The following is a 13,704-nucleotide window of genomic DNA, read 5'->3' as shown; positions in this document are numbered from 1 at the left end:
GTATTTGTTTTTCCTGCTAAATCTTGCAATTTCCTGTTAGACTTGTTGCAGCACATAGAAAATTACAAGTTACCACTAGAGTGTATTGTGGATATTTAAAGCAAAGATTCAGCATTTAGGAAATATGCTTATCCCCTTTTATATTTTTTTTTACTGACAGAGGAGAAGACAGGATAAGTATTGTATTAAGACGTGATGCAGGGGGAAAGCTTGGACTATTTTGTAGTCCTGAACATAACCCATAAAACCACTACTTGTCATTTTTACCCTGATTATTGGATAGAGTCAACAAACAAGATGTAACAAGCTACTAGAACTTTTTTTTTACAGCAGCCACATGAAATAGTAGGGTAAACACAAGTGTTGATACTAATGAAGGTTCCATTCTATTTAGTTTGGGTTGGAAGCATCAGTAGTTGACAACCTGCAAAAACAATCAACTATCTTTCTCAGCTCTGATTGGTTGTTTTTGTTCTGGCCCGGTGGATTCTTGCAAATACCATTAGGAGCACTAGGAGGAGCCAGAGGAACCTGATCTTTTCACAGATTAACTGTCTCATTTACTAGTCAGGATATAGTGAAAGCAAATATTACAAAAAATTATTTTAGTTTAGGTTACCTGCTGCAGCTTTAAATATGCACAAAAGTGCAAACAATTATGCAAAATAATGTATGTATGGATCTCTGCTGTCCGATGTGAGCACTGGGAGTGCACACAAAATCTAAATGTAAGAGTTTTCAATATGTAAATGATCACTGTAACATACATGCTCCTCATACTTAAGAGTTTTGGACTAATTCCTTCTTTAGCTTTTTAAATTCAAATGTTATCTTTAGCTGTCACTTAGGGATGTCAGTGTGTAAAGTTACCTAGCCTAGAAGAGCAAGTATTTGACTTTGTGTCAGCAGTTGCTCTCATCATCAACAGACACAAGTGGCTTAACGCTGGCAGGAAATCCAAGCAACTCCATAAAAAAGTGGGACCAAATTAACTCTCTTTCTTCCTCCCTCTGTCTCTGCATCCTCTCTTGAAAGTTTGATTGGCAGAGCATCACTGAGTATGAACACACGCACACACACACACACACACACACACACACACACACACACACACACACACACACACTCTGTGCCCTCTGTCTATCCCACCCCTACCCCCCTGTTATCTCTGAGGTACCGGCTGTATTTCCATATTTGGACCAGTGAATAATAATGTGACTGGGGGCCTTTGGGAGGAGGATGGGCTTATTATTGTGTCAAGCCTCCTGAGTCTAAACTGACAGGGTTATGGCAACACACACACACACACACACACACACACACTCTCACATGCCCCCGTGTTACTCTGTTTTTATCCTCTGGCTATAGCACAGATCAACACCACTGGGATTCACTGTTTTATTATTATATTTTTTATTATTTATTACCAACAGCCATAGAAGCAAGCACCGATAAACAAAGTTTATTTCAGAGTGTGTGTGTGTGTTTGTGTGTGTGCAGGCAGGGATTTTAGTGTGTGTTTCCCACGTCTGTGTATTTGTGAGTTTAAATGCAAAGTTTTATGCGAAGAATGTGTGTGGTGTGAGTGTGTGTGTGTGCTGTTGGGATTTGCATACATTTTCTAACATTTGGTGTGTATCTCTCTGTATATAGATTGTGTTTGTTTATCTGTGTTTGTGTAGGTGCCTCTGTGTGTGTGTGTGTGTGCGTGTGTGTGTGTGTGTGTGTGTGTGTGTGTGTGTGTTTGCCTTTTGAAAGAACTGAGGACTTAATCTAAAGATATCGCACTAATCAGAGATGACCTGGATAAAAGTGATGAGAAAATCTATGATAAAAGTCAAGTCTAAGAAGATAACTGCAATGTGTTTGGGAGAGAAATATGCAGGGAAAAGATACTGCACAACCCTACAGTCAATTTATCCCTCCCTATGAGCCTTCAAACAGAATCTATCTATCTATATTAGGTGGCCAGAGATCTGGTAATGAATGTTGTATTCAGTTTTGTTGCTTGGCTATTAGAGAGATTCCAAAATATGAATGTACACTGTGTTCCAAATTATTATGCAAGTATGATCTCAGTTAAAAAAAACATTAGATTTTTTTGTTTTTCAATGAAAGTTTTCAATTGTGCTGCTTCCCATGTCTGTTTAGATCACTGACATTAATCTCAGACAGGTTTGTCTTTATTAGTTTGCCAGGTGAGCCTAATTAATGGGAAACTTAAGGACGTTGTTCCACATTATTAAGCAAGTCACAGGTTTCATGCAATATAGAGGAAAAAAATATCTTTCTGCAGATGAAAAGCGTGAAATAGTGCAGTATCTTTCAATAGGTATGAAACCACTGGATTTTTTAGGAAATATTAAGAGAGATCATCGTCCTATGAAAAGATTTGTGTCTGATTCAGAGCACAGACGGGTTCGTTCAGATAAAGGCGTGTTAAGGAAAGTTTCTGTAAGGCTAATTCATCGTATTAAGTGAGCAGCTGTGAAAAAAAGCCACTGATGAGTAGTAAAAAAAGTATTTGAAGTTGCTGGTGCCTCTGGAGTCCCAAGATTCTCTCGACGCAGGATCCTCCAGAGGCTTGCTGATGTGCATAAAGCTGTATTTCGGCCACCCTTAAATGGTAAATGTTTTGGTCAGGAATCATGGGAAGTGAGTTGGTAGGCCCCTTTAAGGTGCCTGAAGGTGTCAAAATGACCTCTGCAAAATATGCGGAGTTCCTAACTGCCCATTTCCTGCCATGGTATAAAAAGAAGAACCGTGCCTTCCGGAGTAAAATAATTTTCATGTAAGACAACGCACCATCCCATGCTGCAACAGATACCATTGAGGCCTAGGCTGCTATGGGCATTAAGGGAGAAATAATCACAGTGTGGCCACCATCATCTCCTGACCTCAACCCTATTCAGAACCTGTGGAGCATCCTTAAAAGGAAGCTCTATGAGGGTGGGGGCAGTTTACCTCAAAACAGCAGCTCTGGGAGGCAATTCTGGCATCCTCAAAGGAAATACAGGCAGAAACTGTATATGGACTTACAAGTTCAATGGATGAGAGAGTTGTTAATGTGATATCATTAATAATATTAATATGTAACTCGATCTTTAAAGATGTTTTTGATTGAGAAAAAGTATTCCCTCTAATGCAAAAAATACCACAGATTTCGGTTTTCAATCCTTTAGAAACTATTGAGTGTTTTGAAACTCTGTTTTGCATAATAATTTGGAACACTGCATTTTGAGTTATTTTGCAAAAAATGCCATTGTCATCATTGGTAATTGTGTTTAATAAAATCCAGATTACGATATAATTGTTGAGGAATAAAAAATTCTATTGACTGCCAATTATATCGACTATTTAAAGAACAAAAACAGTATATGCATAATAATTTGGAACACAGTGTACAAGAAGCCCTGCTGGTTGAGTCAATATAAATAACGAGCAACTATAAAACATTAAAGGCACATCAGAGTGCCAGCTTAGAGTCCTTAAATGTACAATATATATTCTGCCCTAGGAGGTCGCTCACATCAAAGTCAAAGCTTGATGGTGTTGTGAAGTAGCGGTAGTTGTTATCTATACCACCGTTGCCGTCAGGATTGTCCGGTTAGGATTCCTTGAGTGCTCATTGTTCAGTAGGTTTTTACCGAGAGCCAAATTACCTGCAGAAGTCCTCTCCAAAACAAACAGTAATTAAGTAGTTCCACCTTTAAAATATCTATGTTTCTCAAACACTGTTCTGCAGCCAACAACGTCCCAGACAGCTTGCCATCCACGTGGTTACTACAAGACCTCAGCTTGTTTCTGATAACTTAAGATCCAGACTTACCGTACGTTTTTACCAGGAGCCGAATTATTTATTTATTTATTCATTTATAATTATCCGCAGAGGTCTCCTCCTCTCCCCAAACAAACAGAATTGGTGATTAAAATCAGTAAGAACACTGAATAAAGCAGTTTCACCTTAAAAATCACTGTTTCTCCAACACTGTTTGGCAGACAAAGGATGTCCTATTATTTCTCTAATAACTTAAGATCCAAGCAAGACTAAAATCCTTCATCCAGTTAAAATACTTTATATACCAACCAAGATCTAAAAATGTGGCCTAAAACTGGATAAAAAGTCAAATTATGACAGCTTCTAGCAGACAACAATGCTGACACATGCGTAAAGGGGATATGACACCATCGACAGGGGACCAGAGATTTTATTGCAGAAATGTGACATACTATATTTTTAAGAGCATTGGGGTAACAAAAATCTAATCAGTGAGTTCAAAACCGAGAGAGATAAGGTGAAGTTAGTTGAAACTTTATATAACTTGAATACAGTCAGCAGCTTAATTGTATACATATTGAGAAAAGCAAGCCTCTGTTGTATGCATGCTAAACTGCCGAGTTAGAAAAAACCTTGACTGGGTGATTCACCTCTTCCATTGTGGTTCAGTCTCCATGGATCTGCCATCCAGCGGCACTGAACAGCTGACTGTGGAACATGCAGTTGAAATATGCAAGTTCGCAGAGCGCTGTAACAGGAAAATGGGATCACAATAGGCTCATATCTGTTTCCTGATATTTATAGTATCCGCATCTGTCTACTTTGCTTATTAATTCAAATGATTTCTTCACTCTCCAGCTGCTTCACTGAACTGACAATATGCTGTGTGACAATGTGAGCATCTTGATGTCTTTTCCATTGACAAATCTGTCAGAAGCCTACTGTTTGATAAAGATGCGGGGACAGGGAAGGGGAGAAGCCGTGCAAATCAATGAAACGCCAAAACTCCTTGTAAATGAACACCAAACCTCTCCGGAAACTGTGTATAGAGTGTACAGAGTTGAGTCTTTTCAGTGAAATGACTCCTCAGACTCTGCTGTCACATTAAAGTAAATGGATGCAGTAACTTTGTGCTATGTTGGATTCTCTGTCTAGGGGGACTTATTCACCACAGCATTTTATCAGCAGAACAGCAACAACACAAGTCGCCTTCTGCTGTGAATGACAACCTTATCACCAGACAAGAAAGCTGGCACTGGAGGATTACTATTAAAAATGTGTGTAGAATTATGTCTGCACAAACTCATTACCTTGTTTTCATTAATTAATGGTCATAACATGGGTTTTGTTCCCAACCATTTGGTTAATTGGTAAGCACGAGATAAGCATATACAGATCAGATTATTATACAGATTATCATTGTTTAGAATAGTAATTTTTAGAAATTCAGATAAACTGGGAATCATCTGAAATGCAAGTTGGATTGTCTTGTCACTATAATACGTTCAACCCTTTTATTGGACAATGGCCGTTGTCACCCAATTTATAAACTTTGAGGTCCCTGTAATCCTATGTTACAGTAAGCATGGTTTACTATCAAATATAGGAAAAACAGAAATTATTGATACGAATATGGGTTGAACTGTACCATGACAATAAAGAAACACCAATACTCAAGTTGACCAAATGAAATGGATCTCTAACATCACAATATGGGCAGCATCACACAGAAGACACAGTCAAACATAACACAAATACATATATATAAAAGGGAAAGACTGTGGTTTAGACTGTGCTTATGGCAAATAAATATGGTTAAGAAATGGTTCTATTAGTCAAATAAAGACTTTTTTTAGAATTAATAATAATTGTCTACAGCCATACTAACGTCTATATAAAACACACTTTCCATCTCCCTTTATTCCATTAGGGATGCAAACTATGCCCTTGGAATTAAATCATTTTCATTCACCTCGAAGCTGCTGTAGCGGTTGGAAGAAATGTCTCACAATGAATACATTTCATTTCATTTCGAGTGTTGTTATTTCTGTAAGTTGACAATAGCAGCCTTGTACAGCAGTGTCCATTGTAAGGCCATTTCTGTGGCCATTCTCATGACACTATTTTTCATTAATGTAGATAAATAATAAATAAATAAATAGGAAGGTGTATAAGAATATGAGTTCTACTTCCTAAATCTTGCCTACAATATTAATACACTAATATTGTCGGCTAAAATAGTATAGGCCGTTTCTAACTAGAGAGAAGAAGGGGTATTATTTCACTAATACTTTCACCAATGTGACATATGTCAGTATTGCTGAAAAAATATGAAATTATACTGATGCATATTGTACAGTGAAACACAATCCCAGTGAGATTTCACTTTATAGTTAAAGTATTTCCATTTTCCTTCGTATAACAGTAGATGTGTGACTATGTGACTTGACCCTAAATGGCCACTGCAGCAAGGACACAGCCTTTGTGCATGGGGTGCCAGGACTACCAGGTGAGCTAAGCAGGTAACCCAGCATTTATATAGTTAGCAACAATTGTACTTCTTCACAGAGACTGGAGGGGAAAACTTGTGAAACACAGGGCCAGTCAGACTGTCAATCACCATGAGGCAATAAACAGCAATGAAACATCAAGACGCTGAAGTTAACACAAAGTGTCAGTCTGCATGATAACAATCAGCTCTGTCTACACTCTAAATCTCTGCTCTCATGCTATATTAACACCACAAACCCTGTGTTTGTCTGTACATGTTGTATTATGCATCATGTTGCAATAATTCTCTTTGCTCATCATCATCGTTTGTCCGTCAGTTTCCCCTTGAAAACAGGATTTAGTCTTCTGGATTTCTGATTTTTCTTTCATCTGAGCTCCTTTTCGATTATCATTAAACTTGGAAAAAAAACATGCTTTAAGGGAACTGTTAGTAGTTAAACTTGTCATATCAATCATACATACATGATAGGCAGCTGGTCTGACATATTTCCTGACTGACAGTTCTGATGCCTGAAGCACTGCCTCTTTTCATAAAGTGAATCCTGGAGGGAAATTAGAATGTTTAGCTTCAATATTGTTGGCAAACTTTTACATAGGACATTTTTTAAGGTAGTATGCAATCAAGACAACTAATGAGGTCTAAAAAAACATCACATTCTTCGTCTGATTGCATCTTACCATGTTAATATGCTGTAAATACCTTCAGAGATGTGTGATTTTAGCTTTTATGCACTGGTGAGTCCTACAAATGTGATGCACCCCAGAGACCGTTCCTTATAGACCAACCACTGGCTTGAACTCTATTCTCGTCCTTTTCCTTCCCTTCTTCCTCTGTTCCTCTGATCCACAGACGGGTGGGGAAAAAAACGAGGAGGAGGAAGGGGGAGATCAAACACATTGCAATCTAAAAAGAGAGGAAGAAATCCAATTAAGGAAAGAAGAAGGAAATGTATGCAATCAGATGATTTCCCCACCAAAGGCAACTGTGTAACAGGCTCTAAGACTCGTTGTTTATGCATCACAGGAAAGAAATAAAAGTCAGTGGAGAGAGACGTAGGAGACGGTTTCATGGATAATTGGGTTATAAAGTAACTGAACGTCATTTCCAGTTTAGAGTAATTAATCAAAATGAGCAAAACAATCTGCTTTATGTTGTAGGAAAGTAAACAGAAAAACAATTTTATGTAAGTGAATTATAAAGTAACATTTTAACTAGTTAAGAGAGTTAATAGAGATGATTACACCTTTTTTTATGCATTAATAGACCTTTTTTACAGCAGCCATTTTTACATGAAATAGTAGGGTAGGTTAATGTCACCTAAAAATGTCTCCCCAGACGTAAATCTGAAATATATAATAGTGTTCAGCTTTCTGATAACTTTGCTTTTAAACAGATTTTTGATTTTAAAGAGGGTGTGACAGCTAAACAAGTGGAGTAAGCAGACGAGTCCGCAGTTTGCTGTTCATACAGATACAGAGGAGTCTTCTTTGCATTTTGTTTGGTGCGTTGTTACTTGTCTAATCTTATTGTAAAACTAATAGCAGGGTATAATTATTTTTGAGGTGGCTACATACATTATGAACGGACTAAAATTATAAACCAGTGGGGTAGCTAGTTATTACTACCTTGATGTTAGCATGACAGCCTTTAAACTCCAGGGCTAGAACGATTAAACAACATGTGTCTAAGAAAACGCAAATGACTCACCTGTGAATATGTTGCATCCGGACTGTTCATACCAGAAGCAATGTAAATTTGCCAGGGGATCTCGGGGTCTCACTTCAGCACCAATTGGTGCTCAGCTGTCTGTCCTGGGGCTCCTGGTCGGGTCGGTTGAGATTTATTAATTATTGTGTTATATTGTTTTAAGCATTTTTGTTTTCTTTGTCATATAATACAGGGTGATCAGCAGGCCTGCCATGAGTTGTGAGTTGACATCTGCTCTGTGCAATTTGCAAAAGCACAGAAAAATTGACCTCAATCTATATAATATATTGAGTTGCAAATTAATAGCCTGAACAAAACGCCCTCAGAGTGTAGATATCCCTTTTTCTTTTACTTTTTACATAGTGGGAGGCAGTGGTGACACATTGTGCAGATTTTCCTCCATGCTATCAAAAAATAGGTCACAGGTAACACAAAAAATACATTTAGCCATTCAACAATTTCCATTTGGTATAAAGAATTGACTTAAACTGTATGAGTGAGATGAGGACGCATGATTTGATAATCTCCAGCTTGTTTGTTTCATTTCAGGGTGAGAAAATAGCTGAAAGCAACAGCGTGTTAACACAAAGAGCGAATGAAAAGACAGGAAGGAAGGAGGAGTCCCAGGAGAGGGGGTTGCACTGCCCCTCAGTGTCTCTTATCTACTAGCCTTTCTGTGCCTCCACCCTGGAGACTTGCACGGTGGATTTGGTCTGTGTGTGCGCCTTAAAGGAAAGCCACATGTATATTTCATCAAAGTGAATTCTGTGACTGCTGCTCTGTTTGTGTATCTATGTATGCGGGTAGTGCAATTGGCAAGGTATTGTTATCTGTCATCATATATTTAATACCTTCTTTTCACACAGTTGTGATACCCATGCTGAGCTTTGCCACAATCAACCACAATCAGAGCTTGCAATGTGTGCACAGCATGTAATTCCATACAGCACAATGTCATGGTAGAAGGCTTTGTTCACCTTGATGATGTGTTGGAGGGCACCTGTTGTCTGCAGCATGGAATCTAACCAGCTCACTGTAGCTGTTTCCACTTTGGGATTTCCTTTAGATCCACTGTCAACAAAATGTTGTCAATATTTTAATTTGAAATCTGTATCGAACAACACTTCAGAGTAGAAATCACCCTGAATAAATTAGTGAATGAAAACTGTATTTCAGTTAAAAAGAAACACTCAAAGCAGCAAAGAGCTACAGTACAGTATGCTGAACTTACCTAAGCGAGATGACGTATTATAGGTCCATTTTTATTTTTTTTCTGTACTGATAGGCTTTTATTTGTCTATGTTGGACATGGATTTACAATATATAAAACTTTTCAAAAGTTCTCATTTCTGAAAACATCACAATCAATGTAAATTCAACCTAAGTAAGGTCATTCTGTCTGTCCTCATTATAGGGCAGGGTTAAAAGGATTGGGTTCAGGTTAGTGTTATTAGAGTTTGGGAAGGCATACAATCATGCACAGGCTTCACAAGTTAAGTAAGTCTGTTACATCTGTGTGAACACACACACACACACACACACACACACACACACACACATTAGGATGGTTACATAAATGTTCATGTAAAAAAGTAAAAAGAGGCTGTGATCAAACTGTGGAGTTAATGAAGGTCGACATAACAGCTCGACCATCAGAACACTCTTCAGAACTACAGAGAGAGAGCGAGAACTACAGTGAACTGTCAGAGCTGTTCCACTGTCAAGAGGCGATGGGAATACATTAAAATCTGGTTGTTAAGAGCTTTAATGACAGGCATCAAATTATGAAATAGACAAAAATAAAGCTTAACTCTCATGCCTGCAATGTGACTCAAAATGATGAAAACATTTCTCTCCAAATTGATTTAGGTTGGCCTCTCAGAGCGGTGTAATGTCTAGAGGGGATTAAGTGCTCGGGCCTCAGTGACAGATGTTCCATGATGAAGAGATTTTTTAAATACAAAAGGTTTGTCATTAGTATGAAATAAGAAAATGGTGAAAAAATTCAGCTATGTTTGGAAACAGTGTGACATGGTTTGTCAAAAATAATCACAGTGAAATACGGGGGGGGATTCTGGGAAATTCTCTCCATTCTTTGAACATTTTTGATCAACACAGCGTGTTGTGTGCCAAACGTTGTAGACACCTGAACATGGTGGCCATATGTTATTAAATCTGCTGCTATAATAGCCCTCACTCTTCTGGTCTCTCTTCAATCTTACCACCAGATTTTGGAATCTGGCAGCAGGGATTTGCTCCCATTCAGCCACTGGAGCATTAATGAGGTCCAACGTGATGTTGGTGATAAGGTCTAGCTCACAGTTGGCATTCCGTTTCATCCCAAAGGTGTTGAGGGGGTTGAGGTCAGGGCTCTGTGAAGGCTAGTCAAGTTCTTCTACACCAAACTTGAAACACACTGTGGTCTAAAACAGTGGTTCCCAACCTTTTTCCTTCAGGGACCCATTTTCTATCAATGAGTAAACTGACTCAGTGACATATTGTATACATATTTTATATATGTCATACAATCTTATTATTCTCAGTAAATGCAAGAAGTTTGTGTAAAACAAGTAATTTGGATGAATTTTGAGCAGATAACTTCCTGTTTAGGGAACTTTTTATACAATTCTCTGTCTGTGTTATATATACTGAACAAAATTATAAACACAACACTTGTTTTTGCCCCCATTCATCATTAGCTAAACTCAAAGATCTAAGACTTTCTCTATGTACACAAAAGGCCTATTTCTTTCAAATATTGTTCACAAATCTGTCAAAATCTGTGTTAGTGAGCACTTCTCCTTTGCCGAGATAATCCATCCACCTCACAGGTGTGGCATATCAAGATGCTGATCAGACAGCATGGGTATTGCACAGGTGTGCCTTAGGCTGGCCACAATAAAAGGCCACTCGAAAATGTGCAGTTCCATCAAACAGCACAATGCCACAGATTGATTTGAGGGAGTGTGCAATTGGCATGCTGACTGCAGGAATGTCCACCAGAGCTGTTGCCCGTGAATTGAATGTTCATTTCTCTACCATAAGTCGTCTCCAAAGACGTTTCAGAGAATTTGGCAGTACATTCAACCAGCCTCACAACCGCAGACCACGTGTAACCACACCAGCCCAGGACCTCCACATCCAGCATCTTCACCTCCAAGATCGTCTGAGACCAGCCACCCGGACAGCTGATGCAACAATCGGTTTGCATAACCAAAGAATTTCTGCACAAACTTTCAGGAACCGTCTCAGGGAAGCTCATCTTAATGCTCGTCGTCCTCATCGGGGTCTCGACCTGACTGCAGTTCGTCGTCGTAACCGACTTGAGTGGGCAAATGCTTATATTCAATGGCGTCTGGCACTTCGGAGAGGTGTTCTCTTCATGATGAATCCAGGTTTTCACTGTACAGGGCAGATGGCAGACAGCGTGTATGGCGTTGTGTGGGTGAGCGGTTTGCTGATGTCAACGTTGTGGATCGAGTGGCCCATGGTGGTGGTGGGGTTATGGTATGGGCAGGCGTGTGTTATGGACAATGAACACAGGTGCATTTTATTGATGCCATTTTGAATGCACAGAGATACCGTGACAAGATCCTGAGTACGGTGGGTGAAGTGAAATACAAAAGCCACAACACGAATACAAAAGCCACAACACAAATATAAAAGCCACAAGACGAATACAAAAGCCACAACACAAATATAAAAGCCACAACGGAAGTGAACAGTAACAGATTTTTTTATTTTTTTAAACTTTATTTGTAAACGGTAACTAGGAGCCTCTAAAGGGACATGGGAAAAAAAAATAAAATCAAGAGATACAGGTGCAGCCTTAAGCCGGACACTCATTTGTCCTCCTTTTGAGAAAATAACAAAAAAACCCGCCTTTTGACACATTACCTTGTTAGTTTAATACATATTGGCTAAAAATGTGTGTCAAAATAAGTAATAAGTAATTAGTTACATTTTCATGTAGTGACCTATCAACACATGGCTAATTTTAATATTCAAATGAGCCATGTGTTGATTCCCACTCCACCAGGCTGTCAATCAAGCTCTCAGCTACAGAGAAGGTAACAAAGTCAGTTGTTCCTTGTACAAATATGGACTTTTATTGTTGAATTTCTACAAATTATAGAATATAATAATTATTAAATATAATATATTCTCAGCATTATGGTAATTGCGAGAAACAGCATATTCACTTCCGGTTTTCAAAATAAAGGTATTAAGAACAGTAAGCTATAATTCGAACCTACATTTAAAATAAAATATGTTACATTAAGTGTTTCATGTGACCATGATGAATAAAAAACATACTTAATATCAAGCAATTTTTATGGCACCAATTTGTAGAAATATTTGTACAACCAACAACCGGTTAGCTGTAGCTGAGAGCTTGATTGACAGCCCGGTGGAGCCATTATGGGAATCAACATGAAATGGAAGGGGCCTGGGAATATGCCCATCACCGGATGCTTTGTGGATTTGGAGAAGGCATATGACCAAGTTGCCCAGGATATCCTGTGGGAAGGGCTGCGGGAGTTTGGGGTGAGGGGGTCACTTCTCAGGGCCATCCAATCCCTGTATTTCCAAAGCGAGAGTTGTGTCCGGATTCTTGGTCGTAAGTCGGAATCGTTTCCAGTGGGTGTTGGCCTCCGCCAGGGCTGCGCTTTGTCACCAATCCTGGACAGGATATCGAGGCGGATTTTCATACAGTTGTCACAAAAAGAGAGTTGAGCCGAAAGGCGAAGCTCTCGATCTACCGGGCGATCTTTGTTCCTACCCTCACCTATGGTCATGAGAGATGGGTCATGACTGAAAGAACGAGATCGCGGGCCGATACAAGCGGCTGAAATGGGTTTCCTCAGGAGGGTGGCCAGCGTCTCCCTTAGGGATAGGGTGAGAAGCTCGGACATCCGTGAGGGACTTGGACTCAGGGACACAGTGTCATTTCAAAGGTGACATATGCTGCATATGCTCTATTTTAGTTTTATACAATTTGCAAGTTAACTGTCAACTTTTCTTTTTTTTACATTAATTATATAATTAATAATATTTTGAGATGAAAAAAAAAAGTGATGGTTGTCTTTCACAGTACTTTATTCCCCAGGTATGCCAGTCCTATGTCCTTTGTTAAATATGTGGGTAGGATGAGGGTTAATCAACTAATTGTTTCAGCTCAGTTGATTAGGTAGTTTAATTGTGACCAAATGTCATATTTTATAAGCTCTTTGTATGTTTACTTTGTAAAATTCTTAATCTGCAAAGTAACCAGTAACTAAAGGTGTCCAAGTGTACAAAAACCTCTGAAAGGCAGTGAAGCAGAAGTAGAATTAGGACAGTCTAAGAAATAAATGTACTTAGTTACATTCCACCACTGATTCCAGATAACAGGTTTTTCAGTGACAGATGTCACTGAGATGAAAAGAGTAGCAGTCATAAAGGATGTGGCTAACAAGAATATGATGAATAGTTTGATTTTGATGAAACATGCAGGCTCAGGGATGATGATAATAATACAGAGGGAAAAAGATTGGAAGGATGAGGAAGAAATATGTTTGAGGATTAGAGTGCCTGTCAGATCATTGTCATGTTCTTCCTTTCTGTGGCTGCAATACTTTGAATTTGAAAGCATCTCTCTGAGAGATGATGAGGAATTTCTCACTGGACCATTTTTTTTGCCCTTTCAGCTGCGGGTAAGGTTTCA

This window comes from Dicentrarchus labrax, unplaced genomic scaffold (genome assembly GCF_905237075.1).
Source record: "Dicentrarchus labrax unplaced genomic scaffold, dlabrax2021, whole genome shotgun sequence".
In the NCBI taxonomy this organism is placed as follows: Eukaryota; Metazoa; Chordata; class Actinopteri; family Moronidae; genus Dicentrarchus; species Dicentrarchus labrax.
The sequence above is the reverse complement of the archived record's forward strand: the minus strand, read 5'-3'. Positions refer to the sequence as shown.